Source organism: Mauremys reevesii, linkage group 5 (genome assembly GCF_016161935.1).
Source record: "Mauremys reevesii isolate NIE-2019 linkage group 5, ASM1616193v1, whole genome shotgun sequence".
NCBI classification, from domain to species: Eukaryota; Metazoa; Chordata; order Testudines; family Geoemydidae; genus Mauremys; species Mauremys reevesii.
Window position 1 is genome coordinate 110,742,200 of NC_052627.1, and position 8,728 is coordinate 110,750,927.

Below are 8,728 nucleotides of genomic sequence, written 5' to 3' on the forward strand. Positions count from 1 at the left end.
ACAAGTTTTGCAGTTTCATGCTGGGTTGTGACCAAATGATTCATCCCTGTAAAATGCATGTAACAATATTAAGCTATTTTCAATGGTGACAATAAGAGGTGTTTTCCACTCATGATTGTTATTTAAAAGTCATAAAATTCTAAAGAGAATTATTTGGGGGTGAGGGAGATGGCTTGGAAAACAGATCTGCCCATAATCACAACTTTGTCTGTCTGTGTGCACAAATGCAGGTTTTGACACATTGCACCTGAAGTGGAGGATCCTAACTCAACAGCTAGTTAATCCCCGAGACATGGCTGGGCTTTTGGTGTTCTGGGATATCACTTTACCTCAAGTGGAGGGCAGAGATGGTCCTGAACCAAAACCCTGAGTATAAACACACTTTATACCTTGGGAAATTTCAGGAGTAGATCCAAATTTGGCAACTGACAATGGGCTGAACCACCCAGCCCCTAATTCTCTTGTGGTAACTGCAGCAAATGACAGGGCATGACAGGCTCTGTATAAATCTACACTTAAAGACAAAGAGTCCAAGAGGATGGACTTGATGACATCATGAACCAGCAGGCGTTGCTCTCTAAATGTGACTTTGTTAATTGGCTATATCTAAATTCATGGAGAAGTTGCCAGAAGCCTCCAAGGAAGAGTATAAGGCATTCATGGCAGAAGGTTCTGTGGCAGCCTGGACTTCATGACTGTCAGCTCTGGACCTAGTGAGTGTCCCGGCCAGAATTATGGCATCAGCTGTGACCATGAGGAGGGCCTCATGGCTGCTGGATTTGGGCATTGTGCCCAATGTGAAGCTGATCAGTGAGGATTTTCTTTTTGATGGTTGGGTTTTGTTTTTGGAAAAGACTGACAAGACCCTGCACTCTTAAATATTCCCAAGCCACTTTGCATTCCTTGGGAGTTATAGTCTGGCTGTAAAGAGATGCCACTATAGTGATCAGCAGCAAGAGCAGCAGTATCTCCCAAAGCATTTCTTTGGGCAGTTCTCCTTTTCTATAAGGCAGCCGGACTACCCCAGGAAGGGGTATAGAACTCAGAAGCAAAGACCTCTGGTTCTTCGCTCATCCTCTCCCAGCATCCAGCAAGAGCCCATTTTGACTTGTACGTCCAGCCAGCGATCCTGTGGTGATCTCTTCATCTCTATTTTTCCATTCGGGGAGAAGCAGACTCATTTTTACTATGTTTGGGATTTGATTTCTATTGATAACTGGGTCCTAAGCACTGTCAGATCAGGTTATGTCATACAGTTCTTCTTCATCCCTTCTCCCCACCCCTGCCTGTCCCTCTTCCAGGACCCCTCTCATAAGACACTACTTCTCAAGCAGGTTCAGTCTCTACTGGCTTGGGGGTTGTGGAGGAGGAAATTCTACTCCTGGTATTTCCTGGTTCCCAAGCCCAGGGGAGGAATGAGACCTACTCTCTATCTATCTCATGGGACCTCTGTTCAAGTCTTTGGCAACTTCTTCTTTCTTCCTTCTGTGTCAGAAAACTGCTTTCCTTGTGGCGATAACATTTGCAAGGAGAGTGAGAGTTGCAGGCTTTCGTGGCAGATCCTCTTTACACAAAATTTTCCAAAGACAAAGTAACCTTGCAGCTGCACCCTAAGTTTTTATCTAAAGTAGTTCAAAAGAAACTGAGAAACCAAGTTAGACATCTACTAATGTTCTTCCTTAAGCTGTATTTAACCCAGGGATCGGCAACCTTTGGCCCGCGGCCCGCCCTGGTAAGCACCTTGGAGGGCCAGGCCAGTTTGTTTACCTGCCGCATCCGCAGGTTCAGCCAATCACGGCTCCCACTGGCCATGGTTTGCCGCTCCAAGCCAAGGGGGCTGTGAGAAGCAGCGCGGGCTGAGAGATGTGCTGGCCGTGGCTTCTCTCAGCCCCCACTGGCCTGGAACGGCAAACCGCGGCCAGTGGGAGTAACGATCGGCCGAACCCGTGGACATGGCAGGTAAACAAACTGGCCCGGCCAGCTGGGGGGCTTGCCACGGGCCAAAGGGTGCCCATCCTTGATTTAACCCCAGATGAGCAGCATCTTCATACATTGGATCATACAATGTTTAGCTTTTTACTTGGATAGGACTAAACCTTTCCATTGTTTGTCTCATCTGTTTGTTTCATATGCGTACTGAATGAAGGGGCAAGCAGTCTCTTCACAGACTATCTCCAGGTGGATAACTTCCTGTATCATGACAGTATATGAAGTAGCTCAGGCTGTGCCATCTCAAAGGGTGTGAGCTCATTCCATGAGGACCCACGCAACATCGATGACGTTCCTAAGTGACATTCCTATACTGGACACTTGCCGGGCTGCCACTTGGTTTTCTGTACATGTTTACAAACTATTATGCCATTACTACTGCATCTAGATCAGATGGAAACTTTGGGAAGGCAATCCTGCAGTTCTTGTTTAAATAGACTCCAAGCCCCACCTGCTGCAAGTACTGCTTGTGAGTCACCTACATGGAATACATGTCTGCATCTACTTGAAGAAGAAAAACCAGTCACTTACTTGTACATAGCCAGGGGAGGAGCTAGGGCTACAGGGCATGAGTGCCAACCCTACGGGCACCGCTAGGCAAAGTTCTCTGGCTTTGCTGTGCTGGGCACGCACACACCTACATGGAATACATGTCTGTACCACAACTCAAAGAACAACAGGTACAAGGCAGGTAAGCAACCGTTTTTCCCCTACATTGGTTTTTAGACTGTGATCAGGTCACTCCTTAATCTTCTCTTTATTAAGCTAAATACATTGAGTCTATCACTATAATGGGATTTTCTAATCCCATAATCATTCTTGTGGCTCTTCTCTGAACCATCTCTAATTTATCAACATCCTTCTTGAACTGTGGACAGCAGAACCAAACACAGTATTCCAGCAGCAGTTGCACCAGTGCCAAATACAGATGCAAAATAATCTTTCTACTCCTATTTGATATTCCCCTGTTGATGCACCCAGGGATGACATTATAGCCCTTTTGGACACAGTAGCACACTGGGAGCTCATGTTCATCTGATTACCCAGCATAACCCCCAAATCTTTTTCGGACTCACTGCTTCCCAGGAAGTCCCCCATCTTGTAAGGATGACCTATAATCTTTGTTCCAAGATGCATACATTTAACCATATTAAAACACACACATTGTTTGCCCCCAACTTACCACGTGATCCATACTGCTCTGAACCAATGACCTGTCCTCTTCATTATTCACCACTCCCCCAATCTTTGGGCCATCTGGTAATCATTATTTGTAGTGATTTTATGTTCACTTCCAGAGCATTGATAACAAAGTTAAATAGCATAGGGCCAATACACATCCGCTTGATGATGATTCCCACTTTACAATCACATTGAGACCAGTTTTTAATCTATTTAACATGTGCCATGGAAAACTTGTATCAGTCTAGATTTTTAGTCAAAATGTTGTGTGCAACCAAGTCAAATGTCTTACAAAAGTCAAAGGTGGTAATGTTGATGTAATATACTTAATAAATCAATCTTGTATATCTCATCAAAAAAATTGGTGTAGTTTGGTAGCATCTCTGAGGGTGTTTCTTAAAAGGGCCCATCTCCCTTTCTGAGACACAAAATTTGCTCCCTCTGAACTATGTGCACCCCAGAGCAACATTTGCTCCCAAGGCTTCTGCTGGTGTTTAAACTATGGCTGTGCCTGGGACTTGTGCTGAATCAGCAAATCCTCTGTTGGCCTAGCCAGCACTGCCCTCTTTCAGGCTGTGCCAGCCGGCTCCAGAAACCTTGGTGGAGCAGGGACAATGGATGCCTGGTCACTGCAGATAGATTTTCTGTTGCCAGTGGTCTGCAGTCCTGTCTCATGTTGGTGAATGCCATTAAACAATGCACAACAACATTACACAACAAATTGGGAGAGGAATTAACCATATTCCATTCCACAGGGGCATGTAGATAGGCAGAATATAACTACCTGAGTAGAGACTCAATCTGCATAGTAATACCCCCTAATCTTACGCGCACACAAAAATCTCAAGGGATATCAATGAACAGAATTGGTCAGAACTTCCAGTTTTATGTTTCATCTGAAAGATCAACATGGTTATTCTAGGCTAGACAGTATAAAACTTTCTATAAAATAAAATGACAAACAAGTCATGATTTGATTTTCTGTCCACCAGGAGCAATAAACACAGTGGTCTCACAGCTCCTTCAGTGGCTTAGTAATTCTAAAAATTTCAGGACTGTAGCATATAAGTGGTAAAACATCTGTTTCATGTAGAGGGTTGTATATATTCTATGGGGTTGTTTTTGTCATCGCTGGCTGATAAATTGCTCCCATTGTATAGAAATGGCTAACTGCAGAGTTTACTTTTTTGATGTCTGTTTGACTTTTAAATGTGCAAGTACCATGTCTTCAGAAGGAAACTTCTAGCTCTCAATTTTTGTTATAGTCATCTGCAAATCTTTTTATGTTAAAATATTCAAAGAGTTTTATGAGACTTTTTTTTACAGTTCCCAGCTATTAGGTGTCAACATACTGTACATCTACCGTATTCATCAGACTTCGAAAAGGATATAACTTTTAAAAGTATTATTGTTTAGTTATGCAAAATTTGGAATTGTATCAGAATTTTGATCATGCAACAGTTTGGAGCTGAATTTTGAATCCAGGGTCTTGATTCAACACATTCAGAATACAGGAATAGTAGGTGAGAAAAATTAGATCTGGATGTGGGATTGGTATGTGAGCTCTCCGAAAGTTTGGGGCTGCTTGGATTTGGGATTGTGGTTTGGACTTTTCTCTAGTGTAAGCTAAGTAGTTGCAAATCATAGAAATAGTGGTTACTTGATGATTATAAAATTTGAGTATTTGCTATGGTGGGAAATGCAGTCATTTAGCCTCACAAATTGAGGTTTGCCAGGAAAGCGTCTCCACTAGACTAATCTAAACACATTTGTATTCTGGGCCCTTTGCTCTATAAATGAAGCAGTTTACATGGTCAGTCCACTGTTATAACTGCTCTAATAAAGAAGAATAGTCTACACAAAGATGTAGTCTCATCTCTGGGAACACCTCAGCATTTCTCTGAAGCAACAGTGGGTTTTCCCCACTTTTATCCTTCTGGTCTTTACTGGGGCTGGCTTGTGTTAACAACAAATGAAAAAAAGGAGGGGAAAAGTTGCCACCTCTTAGTCTAGACATGTTTTTTTTCTTTTTAAATAAAGGAGGATTGCAGCAAATAATTCCATTTTGTACAAGTCTACATTTTCCCACCAGTTCTCTGTCAGAAAACAATTTAACAATCTGCAGAAGGGAAAAAAATGCCAAAGGGGTTTGCCAGACATATTTGCCTGCATACACTTCAAGATGCTTCAATGGTAACTACACAGTTTGCATAGCTATAAAGCACAGCACTCCAGTAGGTAGTATACTTCCTTGTGGTTAGCAACTGGGCACTTGTGACATATGTTATATCACTTGAAACAGATGAATTAAATTTATGTTGCCATTTAGATATAGTTCACATCTATCTGAATTGTTTATAGAGGAAAAAGTCTCCTTACCATAAATTTGTAAAGCAATCTATAGCTCCAGAGGGGAGGGGAAAAAATCTATCTTGTTTTCTATTCTAAAGCTGTACAGATGATGCAGCAGGGCACTATGCCAGGGGTTGTAGAATCTGAATATATTCATCTTTTCATAGAGTCCCATACTTTCTTCTCCCAGGATATGCATCCTCTTGCACATATTACATTGTGTCATTTATTAACTGCAATTTAGTAGCAAGCACATTACCCAAATGTGTGGGAGCAACTCTACAATATGGGATTGACCTGTGACTTCTAGGGATGAAGAGTTAATGAAGTCTGCGGTGCAGTGTTGGACATGGGGGCAACCTCTCTTGCTTTCTAAATTCACAGACTAAAATTAATTAGTTGCCTCTCTCACCTCTGAAAGTCACAGCAATGGCTAATAGGGGTTGGATGAGAGGAGGAGAATATTGCCCCGACTCCAAAATGCTTTGTGTACAGCTAGTGTTTGTTTACCCAATCTAGTATGAGCAGGAGATATTGCAAATATCAAGTTTCAATATATCTAACACAGCACCCTTTTCCAAAAGAAAACGTGAAGTTGTCAGATAACCCCATTTGACGCCACTGCAGACAGATAGAGATGTAATCTGAAGTACGCAATATTTGATTCTGACTTTGCTCTTATCGAATTCAAGGACAAAACTCCCACTCACTTCACTGCACACAAGACTGGGCCCTTAATCCTGCAGCAAACTTTAGGCCTGATCCCACAATAAGGAAGCCAATGGGAGCTTTGCCATTGAATTCAGTGAGAGCAGGATTGAAACTGTGTTTATTCTTTGTTAAATTCTGAGATCTGGATTCACTAGTAGCAGTAGGACTGAGGCTGTGGGCAGATCCTGGATAAAAGTCTGCTCTGTTCTGATGGCAGGGGGAAGGAACAGAACTAACTAGCACTATCCCCAAAATGTACAGCTGTGGTTGGGGTGCAGGAGTGTAACCAAGATGTAATTGAATTCAATGCATCCCCTACAGCAGCTTCTATGAGCAAGGGTCCTGTACAGGTAAGATCAGTAATTGAAGTTTTTCCCTTAAGGTGAATCCCCCGAACCCTCTTCTATGTGATTCTGTCCTCAGTGACACAGAGGCTGCAAATTGTATTGCCCCCATCTGGCCCCGCAAGGGGTGAATCAAGACTTGACTTATCAGACCCTTACTTTGAAAACAGATCTCTTAGAAACCAAAAGCCACAGATTTCTGATTACTAATTGTTCTGCTTTTTTACTGAGGGTTACACAGCTTTAGTACTGAATACAGAGCACCAGAAGGGAACGAGGTAAACCAGGACCAAAATGTGATGGAGGGACATTCTTTTTGAAAACTAAACCAAAAATAGTAGTCCCAGTTTCAGATCTCAGTGTAATCTACAGAAACCAATCAACCTTTAGAGCACCTTCTGACAGATACAAATAAAGGAGATTTCCACACAGACCACTTTCTTCTGAGCCACGGCAAATATTGAAAACCAAGATAGAAAAAGAAATGTAAGTCCTGTTTGACAATATTTTCATAAACATTTCAGTCAGCTGTTAACTATTTCTCATCAATGTATGGTGTCTTGTTCATTGTTACTACTTTTCTAAATTAAAAGAAAGAAATTACTTTGCATCTACAAAATCCCAGATTAGAGAGGTCCTAATTCCACAAGGCACTTAAAGTCATGCTTAAAATTAAGCATGTGCTTATGCGCTTTACTGAATATGGATGGGATTGCACATATTTAAAATTTAAGGCCCAGATTTTAGTATTTAGGGGTTGTGGCACTCAGTATTGAAATGCCTGTCTCATTTTTCAGAAGGGATTTAGGCACTAAGGAGCCAAAATCCCATTGGCTGTCAATGGGATCTTGGCGCCTAAGTGCCTAAATCAATTTTGAAAATGACACTTAAGCATTGCAATGCTGAGTGCAGTAATGCCTAAATACCTTAAAAAGCTGGGCCTAAATCAATTAAACTCAGTGATTAAATAGGCTTGAGTCAGCAAAGCATAAGAAAAGTTCAGCCCTTTGTATATGTGATAGAAAAGAGATGTTAGAAAAGGGGGGGTTGCTGTTTAAAGGCCAAGTTAAACAATATGTAACTAGAACTAACTTGATTCTTTTAATCCAGTTCAAAGCTTCCATTTGTGGGATGGGGTTAGGCAAATAAGAGGTAGCTTTGGTTTCTCAATTCACTTGACCTTTTCAATGACACCTTCTTCTAATGTGTTTAATTCTTTGAGATACTACAGGCCAAATTCTGCTGTCACTTCAAATGAGCTACTATGAATTGACACTGGTATAATTTGGCCCTACATGTTTATATGGATGAGCTGTACTTTTTCTAATGTGGCTTTTACTGTAAGTATGAAATCTTTTGAAAATGCAGTCAGATGACAACCTCTAACTGAAAGCACTGGTAGAAAAGAAAAGGCCCAGCACCATGTACACTCTGATTTCCTTATACTAATGCCTAAGAATAAACCCACAAGTAATAACATGGCCAGTGAAACCTTCTAGCTTGGTTCTTTATTAAAAAGCAGAATCAAAGGTCATTGGTTCATTTATAATACAATTATCTTTCTTTGCAACTCTGAGGAAGGGAGGCGTTATTCAAAACCTTGAAATACAACCCTTTAGTTAATCAGTCCTATTATAATCTTGCTGTAAGGTAGTCATCATCACTGAAATGTACCAAGCACTAACTGTGCACCCAGTCTAAAGAATTCATACACTGTGAGCCCGATCCAGCAGCTCTTATGCTAATGTGGTAGCTACCTTGAGTAAAGGCTGCAGGATCAAGCCAAATATGATTGGAGTCAAAGTTTGACCCATGGAATCAATGGAACTGTGTGATGATTCTAGAGCATAGGCGTGGCTTGAGCCTTGGCCTGCTACACCTAGGGTTGTGAGTTTAATCTTTGAAGAGGCCATTTAGGAATCTGGGATAAAAATCTGGGGACTGGTCCTGCTTTGAGCAGGGGGTTGGACTAGACAACCTCCTGAGGTCCCTTCCAACCCTGATATTCTATGATATCCAGAGGATAGACAAGCATGGTACCTGTGAAGAAAATATATCTATTGCCTACTATAACAAATATAGTTACATTCTGTTTCTTAGGGTCTTCTAAATTCAGTATAAATGGAAAATAGGACACGACTTCACTGAAA